At 57.2% G+C, this 12,318-nt stretch overlaps 1 long non-coding RNA gene across 1 annotated transcript; it reads left to right on the top strand.

The window, feature by feature from the left end:
• Nucleotides 1-8,794: 8,794 nt before the first annotated feature.
• On the top strand, nt 8,795-12,007 carry LOC139603375 (uncharacterized). The gene is made up of 3 exons (XR_011683665.1): nt 8,795-10,487; nt 11,157-11,562; nt 11,916-12,007. It is a non-coding gene; the product is annotated as an uncharacterized lncRNA (long non-coding RNA).
• The last annotated feature ends 311 nt before the right edge of the window (nt 12,008-12,318 follow it).

Here is a 12,318-nt window from a genome sequence, read left to right as displayed (position 1 = left end):
GGTTCTGCTGCTTTACAGAACCCCAGCAACCTCCCCATGCAATTCAGCTGCTTTTTGTTTGTAAACAGAATAAAACCCCCACAAGCCCCTTGCCAAAACTGTGCACATAAAAATGGGAAAAAAACCAACACTGTGTGAACATATCCCTCCTTGCAATGGGATATGGCAGAGTGTGAGCTTAGGACTTGCAGCCACTTGGGAATCCAGGTCTTGATGTGGTGAATTCTGTGGTGAAAGAGATCCTGCACCTCTATGGTACCTGACAGAGAACCCCCTGCAAGTACAACCCCAGTGGGACTGCAACAACACTAATGCAGCAAATAAATAGGAAAAAGTAATGCTATTTATTAGAATTCCATCTCTGAATGATTCTGCTTAAATTAGAATGCCAGATAAACAAGCTTGGATAGAAATGTGCTTGCTCTCCCAAGATTTGGGCTTTTAAAAAACATTTCCTAATCAATTTTTTCTTTTTTTAAAAAGCAGTTTTGATAAGAGCTATAAATTAATACTGTATGGAGATGATTAATATCCTATGTTAGTGGTCAGTGACCTTTTGTAAACACCAGCCAGATCCTAGCAAAACTGGCCAGAAAACTGTCACAGGCCTTTTGAACGAGCAATATTTCTTTCCAACAATCAGATTCTTAAATGTTTGCACAAAACCTTTTTCCTATTTTTTTTTAATATATATACTTTATTTTAAACCTAATACCTGAAAACATGAACAAATCCTCAAAGCTCTTCCACTAACACTAAAATCCACAAGGCAACTCACTCCTGTTGGCCGTAACTACGAACTCTCTTGTGTGAGAGACCCCTCCAGCCAGGATTTCCCCCTTCCCTCCCTTCCCTCCACCCCTTCCCAACCATCCAGGCAGCCTCCCGTGGAGGTGGAGGGGGAGTGAGGCCAGGGGGAAGTGGCACAGTGCACTGGCAGCTCCCTCTACGTGCGGTTCAGTGTCTGGAAGATTCGGGAGATCTGTAACATCACCGGCCCCGTCTCGGGATCGTTCATCCACTGAGTGCTGTTCATTTTCAAGCATATCCTCGAAGGCTGCCAAGAAAAAGGGATTGCAACTGTCAATGTTTGGGAGGTTTCCACAGCAGGACAGTGAGGAATAACTGCAGCTCAAAGGCAGTGCCCAGGAATGCTGGGGATACACGTTGGGCATTCCCAAGGGTCCAGAGCCTGGGCTGATGCCACAGGCTTTGTGCCTTCCTCCCTTCTCAGCACTGAACTCACTGCAGACAGTGATTAAATGCTCAGCCTGGATTACAGGCCAGCCCACAAAACCTCATGGACATGAGGCTGAAAAGGTAAAGCCTTAACAAATGAGGCTGAAAAGGCAAAGCCTTAACAAATGTGTTCAGGCCTCTGTCTCCAGGATCGTGCATGAAATTCATCCATTCCTGAACACTCTCCTGCAGCTCCACTCCTCTGACCAAAGCTTTATCCACATCCCAGCCTGGATTTATTTCCTCCCTGCTACTTAACCAAGACAGTTCATGGAAAGCACGGCCACCCCTTGCCTGTTCCCTGTGCTAAGTGGTCCAAATATTTCATATTCTGGCTTTACAATAAGCTTGGCTGTTTGTTTGCCTTTCTGTTGTTTTCTTTGACTCTTTCTAGTTTTGACTTTTCTACTCATGCTGAAGGAACCAGGCAGCCCCTGCAAGAGCTGAGCTGCCAATCTGGCAGAAGAATGGGCCAGGCACTGACTGAAGCCCTTGCACAGCCACTGAGCTGGGCTCCTGGACATTTGGAGCCAGTCACCACAGAGCGGGACAAAAAAAGCAGCTGCACACCCACCAAAATGTCAGTGTTGGAAGAGCCTGGCCCAAGGTCAGGGTTGATTTTCCCAGGAGTGTCAGTGCACAAAGCTCAAGGGCCATTAGTGGGAGCTGGAAGTGCCCAGCACCTCTGAAAGGCTCCTCATTAATACCTTGCTCAAGGTCATGCAACTTGCCTCCAGGAAAGCCCAAAATAAAATCCAAATCTCCCCTTTCAGCACCTGAACTATTTTCTTTAACACAGACTCACAAGGTTAAAACTAAAGATTTATCAATATTCTGTAAGGAGCTCATTCAATGCAAAGCCTCATTACTAAAACCTGTGACATAAGCAATTTGCAGATGTATCATTAGGAATTTATTCTCTGATGTTCATCCAAGCTCCATGAGCTCCTATAATGGCATTTCATTTTCTATTTATATTCTGAGCTGCAATGTGGAACCCCTGTTGGAAATGAAGAGACCATTTGTTCAGAAATCAAGAGTGGGAAGGTTCTGCTCTTGAATTATTTAAAGGCTTGCAAACTCTCCTAATTACATTTAAAGTAGTATTTTTAAAGGCTCTCTTGAATGAGCTGTGCACATAGCCTTTCTTTAAAAGCATTGCTTCAAATAAATTTTGAAGCCAAAGATTAAATGCAAAACCTTTTCTATCTACATGACAGAGCCAGTCATTGTTCTGTGTTGTCAAAAAGAACAATTCCTGAGGGATTTGGGGCTCTGTCAGTCTCCTCAGCTGGGCACACACTGTGCCCACAGCCTTTCTGACCCTGAGCACACAGACTTTGCCACAGAGCTCAGACTCAAGCAAGGGGAATTTCCCATTTGATCTCCATTTTGACAGGCAAAGCCTTAGCTCAAGCTTCTTGTTTGGATCTTTTTCCACAAGTTCCCCTCTGTCTCAGTGATCAGGCCTCACACACAGGGGCTGCACAGCTGGAGACAGCCTTGCTTTTTCTGTGAGATAGTCAGAGTTCTAGACAGACATTCCTGACTTTTCCCCTCGTGGCCAAAGGGAGCACACAAAAGGTCTCCTAAATCCACAAAGCACTGCAGCCAGCAGCTATTCAAGTTGTGAGTTCAGCAAGTGTCATCCTGGGGAATTACAACCATTCCTGGGACAGCCCCCAGGCCTGCTCTGGGCTCAGCTGAGCTGCAGCATGAAGCAAACCAGCAGCAGAGCTGCTGCAAGGCAGGAACAGGCTCAGAGCTGCCCTGTCCCCCAAAGGAGCTGTCACCATCATCTCTGCTTGGAATTCCTGGCAAACCCAGCAGGAACCCACACAGGACTTACCTAGTAGAGTTTTAGGGTTGGTGAGCCCTAATTGTACCACTGGGTTTTCTAAGATGGCTTGGAAGAGAGGGCTGTTGATGTCAATGCCCTTATCTAAGTCCTCTGGAGAAGGTTTTCTGTCTCCCAGCAGCCACTCACACTGAAAGAAATCAGCAGGCACATCAGATTTCATTAGAACCAAAGTGGCTCTACTCCAAAGTTTTGCCAACGTGGCATTTTAAAAATACTTTTCCATCTCCCAGATAATGCCTGAGCTCTACATTTCTTTTCACACATTCATTTGTGCCACCCAACCCAATATCCTCTCTCCAACAGCAGCCAGCACTGGATACTGAAGAGAGGCTTCCCTGGCTGTCAGCTGTGTCCACAAAATTATCCTTAATATACAGCAGGGAACTAATTAATCTTGGAAAAACTTCCTGTTTTCTGATTGCAGAAACTGTGGAAGCATTGCTGCTAAAGGGTAATTTACACATTATATGGCTCGAATCCATCCTGGATCATTGATTCCTGTCCTAAACCAGTCATTCTTGGGAGTATCTCCTCCTTCCTAGGACAGCACAATCTCACACTGTGGTGAGGGAGTTTCTCAAAGGCTTTTTTGACAGCCCAGCCTCAGCCTCACAGACCCTGAGCTCTCAGAGGAGGAGGAGACTCTAAGGAGCCTGGTCCCCACACTCCTGGCAGGGATGCCAAAGCCCAGGGGCACACAGTGTGTCCATCCCTGCTGCAGAGCTGGGCACAGAGGGGGTCCTGCATGCCCTGGGGTGCCCATCCCCAGATTCCCCCCGCAATCCCTTCCAATGGCCGTGGCACCTGCCGAGGTTGGCAGAGATGTGGGCAGGACACAGCCCCAGAGCAGGGGGGGTCTAAGCAAGGAGAGTGACCACGACACCATGAGCAGTAGCCGGGCATGAACACAACATGGCTCGTGATGGTCCCGTCCTGCTGTGACACGGGTGGCCCCTCTGTCCCCATGCACAGTGCTGCTGACTTGGGCCATCGGCTGTGGGTGCTGCCTACACGTGTGGGGCTGTACAGCCCTGGTGCCACCCTGCTGTGCCATCCCAGCCCTGGTGCCATCCTGCTGTGCCATCCCAGCCCTGGCGCCGTCCTGCTGTGCCATCCCAGCCCTGGTGCCATCCTGCTGTGCCATCCCCGCCTTGGTGCCATCCTGCTGTGCCATCCCGATACCGCGGAAGGATACATGCGAAGCGCTGCCGCTTTCGCCCGCTGCGGTGCCGTGTACAGACCTGGTGGAGGCGGAAGCGGCGTGACAGGGCAGAGGCATGGCAGCCGTGGCCAGACAGCGGCATGCAGCGGCTCGGAACCGGGACCAAGCTGCACCAAAGCTGCGGCCAAAGCAGCGCGGGGTGGCGGGGTGGCGCGGCGGCGGCGGCGGCGGCGGCGGCGGCGCGGCGGCGGCGGGGCGGCGGGGCGGCGGGGCGGCGGCGGCGGCGGCGGCGGCGGCGGCGGCGGCGGCGGCGGCGGGGCGGCTGCGGCGGCGGGGGGGGCGGCGGCGGCGGCGGCGGCGGGGGCGGCGGCGGCGGCGGGGGCGGCGGCCGCGGCCGCGCCGTGCAAATAGAACTGCGCATGCGTGCGGCTGATCCCGGAAGCGGCGCTGTGGTTGGATGAGCCGGCGCGGAGTGATATCGCTGGTGCGGGAGAAGGGGGGGGGGGGGGGGGCCGTCTCTAGGGCAGCCGTAACGGCGGCGGGGGGGCCGGGGGGGGTGCGGGAGGCGGCGGGAACGGGAGACGGGGCTGCGGCCGCGGCAGGGAACGATACGGGACGGCCGCGGTTGCAGGAGGCGGCGGAGCCGCGCCATCCAGCAGCTCTGAAGCGGGGGGCTGCGCTGGGGAAGGCGCGGCTCGGCCGGCCATGCAGCGGCAGCGGCAGGAGCGGCAAAGCGACCACGGGCGGCGGCGGGGCGGCCTCGTCAGTGGGAGATGATCCCGGGGTGGCGGGAGGGGGGAAGAGCGGCGGGGAGGCGGCGGGGGGACCGCGGCGTGCAGCCGCTGGGAGCTGGGGTGGCGGCTGGCCCGGCTGGCAGGGGGGCGGCGCTGACGGGAAGCTGGGCAGGGGCGGCGGCAGGCACGGCAGAGGCAGCAGCCACCGGTGCAGACGCCGCGGCGCCGGCACGGGGTGGCTCGGCGGGCAGGGGCGCCCCGGTCCCAGCGCAAGCGGTGCCGTGCCGGGACCGGGGGATTGCGCCGAAACGCCGGCAGGGACTTGGTCTGCCGTGGGCGTTTGCCCCGCCGCGGGATCCGTGGGCAGCTCGGGGTGCGCTGCAGGCGCTTGAACGCCAGGGTGGGGGGGCGGCAGCGCGGCCGCGCCAGGCGCGCTCGGCACCGCAGATCCGGGAGCCGCAGGGAACTGCAAAGATGCAGCAGCAGCGACGGGACTTGGGCCAACACCGGCACCGTGTCGGCAAAGGGGGCGAGGGCAACGGGGGCGGGGCGGGAGGAGCGGCCGCACTCGCGGGTAGCGGGGAGAAAGCGGCAGGGGCGGCAGGGGGCGGGGCCGCAGTGACGCCGGTCGGCGGCTCGAAGGGGCGGGATTAAGGGGCGGGGCCGCGAGCTGGGCGAAACCGGGGGCGGGAACCACGGCAGCCGGGACAGCAGGGACCAACGGGATGGGTGGGGCAACGGCTGCGGGCATCCCCCTTGCGGCAAAGAGCTCAACCAGCGCCCTGAGAGCTGGGACCGGCTCCAGGGCAGCCAAATCCCGGCAGGAGATACTAATAAAGAGTCTAATTCCCACTGTGTCCCAAGCGTCTCTTTATGACAGTGATGCTGTAATGCACCTTTTACGACAGTTTTGCTTTACGACGCCTTTTACGACACTCGCACTTCACGACACCTTTTACGACACTCGCGCTTTACGGCACCTTTTACGACAGTCGCGCTTTACGGCACCTTTTACGACAGTTTTGCTTTACGGCACCTTTTACGACAGTTTTGCTTTACGGCACCTTTTACGACAGTCGCGCTTTACGGCACCTTTTACGACAGTTTTGCTTTACGGCACCTTTTACGACAGTTCTGCTTTACGGCACCTTTTACGACAGTCGCACTTTACGGCACCTTTTACGACAGTTTTGCTTTACGGCACCCTTTACGACAGTTTTGCTTTACGGCACCTTTTACGACAGTCGCGCTTTACGGCACCTTTTACGACAGTCGCGCTTTACGGCACCTTTTACGACAGTTTTGCTTTACGGCACCTTTTACGACAGTTTTGCTTTACGGCACCTTTTACGACAGTTTTGCTTTACGGCACCTTTTACGACAGTTTTGCTTTACGGCACCTTTTACGACAGTCGCGCTTTACGGCACCTTTTACGACAGCCGCGCTTTACGGCACCTTTTACGACAGTCGCACTTTACGGCACCTTTTACGACAGTCGCGCTTTACGGCACCTTTTACGACAGTTTTGCTTTACGGCACCTTTTACGACAGTTTTGCTTTACGGCACCTTTTACGACAGTTTTGCTTTACGGCACCTTTTACGACAGTCGCGCTTTACGGCACCTCTTACGACAGTCGCGCTTTACGGCACCTTTTACGACAGTTTTGCTTTACGGCACCTTTTACGACAGTTCTGCTTTACGGCACCTTTTACGACAGTTTTGCTTTACGGCACCTTTTACGACAGTCGCACTTTACGGCACCTTTTACGACAGTCGCGCTTTACGGCACCTTTTACGACAGTCGCGCTTTACGGCACCTTTTACGACAGTTTTGCTTTACGGCACCTTTTACGACAGTTTTGCTTTACGGCACCTCTTACGACAGTCGCGCTTTACGGCACCTTTTACGACAGTTTTGCTTTACGGCACCTTTTACGACAGTTCTGCTTTACGGCACCTTTTACGACAGTCGCGCTTTACGGCACCTTTTACGACAGTTTTGCTTTACGGCACCCTTTACGACAGTTTTGCTTTACGGCACCTTTTACGACAGTCGCGCTTTACGGCACCTTTTACGACAGTTTTGCTTTACGGCACCTTTTACGACAGTCGCACTTTACGGCACCTCTTACGACAGTCGCGCTTTACGGCACCTTTTACGACAGTTTTGCTTTACGGCACCTTTTACGACAGTCGCGCTTTACGGCATCTTTTACGACAGTCGCACTTTACGGCACCTTTTACGACAGTTTTGCTTTACGGCAGCTTTTACGACAGTCGCGCTTTACGGCAGCCTTTTACGACTCTTGGGACACAGTGGGAATTAGACTCTTTATTAGTATCTCCTGCCGGGATTTGGCTGCCCTGGAGCCGGTCCCAGCTCTCAGGGCGCTGGTTGAGCTCTTTGCCGCAAGGGGGATGCCCGCAGCCGTTGCCCCACCCATCCCGTTGGTCCCTGCTGTCCCGGCTGCCGTGGTTCCCGCCCCCGGTTTCGCCCAGCTCGCGGCCCCGCCCCTTAATCCCGCCCCTTCGAGCCGCCGACCGGCGTCACTGCGGCCCCGCCCCCTGCCGCCCCTGCCGCTTTCTCCCCGCTACCCGCGAGTGCGGCCGCTCCTCCCGCCCCGCCCCCGTTGCCCTCGCCCCCTTTGCCGACACGGTGCCGGTGTTGGCCCAAGTCCCGTCGCTGCTGCTGCGTCTTTGCAGTTCCCTGCGGCTCCCGGATCTGCGGTGCCGAGCGCGCCTGGCGCGGCCGCGCTGCCGCCCCCCCACCCTGGCGTTCAAGCGCCTGCAGCGCACCCCGAGCTGCCCACGGATCCCGCGGCGGGGCAAACGCCCACGGCAGACCAAGTCCCTGCCGGCGTTTCGGCGCAATCCCCCGGTCCCGGCACGGCACCGCTTGCGCTGGGACCGGGGCGCCCCTGCCCGCCGAGCCACCCCGTGCCGGCGCCGCGGCGTCTGCACCGGTGGCTGCTGCCTCTGCCGTGCCTGCCGCCGCCCCTGCCCAGCTTCCCGTCAGCGCCGCCCCCCTGCCAGCCGGGCCAGCCGCCACCCCAGCTCCCAGCGGCTGCGCGCCGCGGTCCCCCCGCCGCCTCCCCGCCGCTCTTCCCCCCTCCCGCCACCCCGGGATCATCTCCCACTGACGAGGCCGCCCCGCCGCCGCCCGTGGTCGCTTTGCCGCTCCTGCCGCTGCCGCTGCATGGCCGGCCGAGCCGCGCCTTCCCCAGCGCAGCCCCCCGCTTCAGAGCTGCTGGATGGCGCGGCTCCGCCGCCTCCTGCAACCGCGGCCGTCCCGTATCGTTCCCTGCCGCGGCCGCAGCCCCGTCTCCCGTTCCCGCCGCCTCCCGCACCCCCCCCGGCCCCCCCGCCGCCGTTACGGCTGCCCTAGAAACGGCCCCCCCCCCCCTCCCGCACCAGCGATATCACTCCGCGCCGGCTCATCCAACCACAGCGCCGCTTCCGGGATCAGCCGCACGCATGCGCAGTTCTATTTGCACGGCGCGGCCGCGGCCGCCGCCCCCGCCGCCGCCGCCGCCGCCCCCCCCCGCCGCCGCCGCCGCCCCCGCCGCCGCCGCCGCCGCCCCCCCGCCGCGGCCGCCGCAACCGCCGCCGCCCCCGCCGCCCCCGCCGCCCCCGCCGCCCCCGCCGCCGCCGCCGCCGCCGCCGCGGCCGCCGCAACCGCCGCCGCCCCCGCCGCCCCCGCCGCCGCCCCCCCCGCCGCCGCCGCCGCGGCCGCCGCCCCCGCCGCGGCCGCCGCCCCCGCCGCCCCCGCCGCCCCCGCCGCCCCCGCCGCCCCCGCCGCCCCCGCCGCCCCCGCCGCCCCCGCCGCCCCCGCCGCCCCCGCCGCTGCTTTATTGCAGCCCGGTCCCGGTCCCGAGCCGCTGCGCGGCCACGGCCGCCATCCCTCTGCCCTGGCACGCCGCTTCCACCGCCACCGGGTCCGTTCACGGCACCACAGCGGGCGAAAACTGCAGCCTTGTATCCTTCCGCGGTATTGTTTTTAACGGTTATTGTTTTTAATGGTTAACCCTCTGTTAACGTGGGTCCTTTTTCGGGCTCGTGCTGGCCACAAAAAGGTATCCGGACGTCCATAACTCTTTGGCTCTATTGTCTCATATTGTCCTAATTCAAATTGTCCAAATTATTATTACTGTAATTGTATTACTGTTTTTATAACCGTTGTATTACTATTAAACTTTTAAAATTTTAAAAACAAGTGATTGGCGTTTTTCACGGGGAGGGCGGAATATGACAGCTGCTTTAATAAATACAGGACAGACAGAGAATTATTTTGCCCCTGCAAATGCCAACCCTTTGCTCCCAACACAAAAGAATTTCGAAAAAGAACTGTTCCCAAACAGCTACAGAGTCCCCCCAGTGTTTGGGACAGATTTCTCGACCCAAAATGAGACATTAAACCCTGAAAATTCCCCAGCATTAATCCCAAAATTAGAAAACTCACAAAAATATTTTGATAATTTTCAGCTAACAGACTGGGATGAAGTCAGAGGCCAGATTTGCAAAGAAGAAAGTCGAAATCCTCCGGTGAACCTTCCCTATCCCTCCTCTCCCCTTTCCTGTCAGCCACAAGCAGCACCCACTCCTCCTGCCAGCCCCCTGTCCCCCCTGCAGCAGCCCCATGCCTGGTGCAGCCCAATCCATGAGTGGTTGGAGGTGTTTCCATCCAGGCCAGGTGTCTGGAGTAGGGCAGAGCCCTGCCTGTTGGAGCCCTGCTGCTGCAGCTCTGGCAGCCTCGGCTTCCCTGGTGCTGTCACTTCCCGGGCCCAGCAGTCGCTCAGATTCCCGTGGGTTACCGTGGGCTGTATTTATAGTTTGCTGGGCTAAAAATAAAAGCCCCAAGTGTTGGGTTCCCTGATTCCAGCCTCATGGAATCAGGGATGCCCAGGAGCCCCCAGGAGGGGTCTGGTGGGGGATGTTGCCTGGGGCTGTGATGCCTTGGGGGCTGCTCCCATGGAGGGTTGATAAAAGTTTATTTTTTGGAGATGATGGAGCTGCTGCATCACTGCCTGCTCTTGCTCAGCACAGAGCCTCGTGCAGGACTCTCATCCCACTAAAAATACTTCCTCTGTCTCATCAGGCTCAGTCTAGCACAGCCTGTGAGTGGAGGGGATGGAGGCATCCGTGCTCCTGGCTGTGGCTACCAGACGGCACGTGAGGAAACCCCGCACGGCCCAGCTCTGAGAAAATGTGCTGCCAGATCCCTCTGAAAAACCTCTGTATGTGCAGCATTGGTTTGTGCTGGTGCTGAGCCCCCTGTGTGTGTGCCCAGCAAACATTCCTGCCTGCTCCTGACTGGTTTCCAAGCCAGGTCCCTTTGCAGCTCCCACCATGCCGGACACAAGTGCTGGGCACTGCAGGGCAGTGTTCCAGAGGGAGGATGTGCAGGAGAAACGGGCCTGAACGCGAGGGGTCCAATGCATCCCCTCTGAGGAGAGACCTTCACCCACTCCTGGTGCCAGGGGAAGCCAAAGTAAGTAATTTCTCAACTGTTTTCTTAACCTGGGGCTTTGTGAACAGAACTGAGCTCCAAGGGCAGTATGGGGGAGCAGGATTTCATCTGTCCCTCTGGCTCTGTCCCAGTCCCACCACGCCAATTTTTAACGGCAATTTAGCGACAGTCGCGCTTTACAGCACTTTTATGACAGAAGCTGCAGTGCTGCACCCCAGGGTGCAGGGCTGGTGCAGGGACCCCACCACATGGGGTTTGCATCCCACCTGCAGCCCACAGCTGGATGTGCTGCTGGAGCCCCTGGCATCTGAACTCAGCCTTTTTAAATGGGCACCATCTCCTCTGCCAGGCATCTGAATCACAGCCCTGGTGTGATCACAGAGCTGGTCACCTCTCCAGGTTTATTTCAGTCCAGCGTGGTCTGGTCCAGCACAGCTCGAGTTACTGGAGTCCCTCCCTCAGCCCCAGCAGTGCCCAGATTCCTGGTGACACAGGATCTGCAGGGCTTGGGCTGTGTCCCAGCTCAGGTCACACTCACTGGCACCCAGACTGAGCTCACAAACGTACACTGCAGCCCTGCCCTCCTTCCAGCCATTTTCCAGGACCCACATCCAGCTCACAAGTCCTACAGTTGAAGTGAAAGCTTTTGAATAACAAGAGAAAGTAATTTCTTCCTTAATTCTGCTCCAGCCCAACCCTGGGATGGCAGCGGCACAGCGCCCACAGAGCGCTGGGAACCACTCTTGCCACACCGCTGTGCTGTCAGCAGTGGCTCACCTTGCCAACACCAAGCTGCTCCTCCACAGCCCAGTGCACCCTGTGCTTCCCTTCCCCGCCCTTTGAGATGGATTTGGGCCCTGCTGGAGGCAGCTCCCGGGCTGGAGCTGCTGCTCTTCCCTGCTGGAGCAGCCCGGGACACGTCCCTGCGCCGAGGGCGCTCCGGGAGCTGCCAAACACACGCCAATTCCAGCCCCTCCTGGCACTCACACAGCAGCACCTCTTCATTTTGAAGGTGTGGATTTCTGCCCAGACCTGCTGGACCAGTTTGGGTTCACAAGTGTCATTATCTAATGATACATCCCCAAGCTGCTTTAAGGTAATTTTTTTGTTTTGTTTTAATTGTAAATTAGTGGAGAGCCAAACCTTTGAATTGTCCTGCTGCTGTGCTGTGCATTACAGCAAACCTGAGTTCGGGCCTGACACCACAAACACCTGCATTGAACACCACCACATTTACCAACGTGACCTGAGCAAGCAGCATTTTGATGTCTCACACTCTAATCCTCCATCTCTCGTGGGACACAATGAAAATCACTCTGAACTCCTCAGCAGTTGCTGTAGCTGCTAAATAAACAGGCTGCTGGCAGGTTCCTTGGCCTGAACATGGAAGAAAATGCTAGTTAATTAAAAAAGCCCAAATGAACTCTACAGATTCTCTCTCCTTTACAGAAAGAAGCTCACACATTGACACCCCCATCAGTTACCTCCAAGGCACCCATGGAGAGGGCCAAGGCTTGGAAGTGCTTCCCCATCTCCCACAGCAGCGCTGGCACCACGACTGCCAGATGGGAATTTTGGTTCCGGCACGTGCAAGTTGCTGCATCCCACCAGCTGCTGCTTGCTGGAGCTGTTCTCCTTAATGAGGGTTCCCTTGTTGGGAAAGAAAAGATTTCAATTTGTCATTCAACAGCTGCCAAGATAAATCCATCTTCAGTGGCATCAGAACATCCCAGGGGATCACCAGGTCGTGTTTCACAAAGCCCTTACAGTCAATCTCCCCAAGTGCAGCTTTTCCTGAAAAACAGAGAAATACCTTCCAGGTGCAAAACCAGCTGCTGAACCAGGATTTCCT

Source organism: Agelaius tricolor, unplaced genomic scaffold, assembly GCF_023055355.1.
Source record: "Agelaius tricolor isolate 1412-34295 unplaced genomic scaffold, bAgeTri1.0.p SCAF_38, whole genome shotgun sequence".
NCBI classification, from domain to species: Eukaryota; Metazoa; Chordata; class Aves; order Passeriformes; family Icteridae; genus Agelaius; species Agelaius tricolor.
This window is presented reverse-complemented; position numbering and strand designations above follow the sequence as displayed.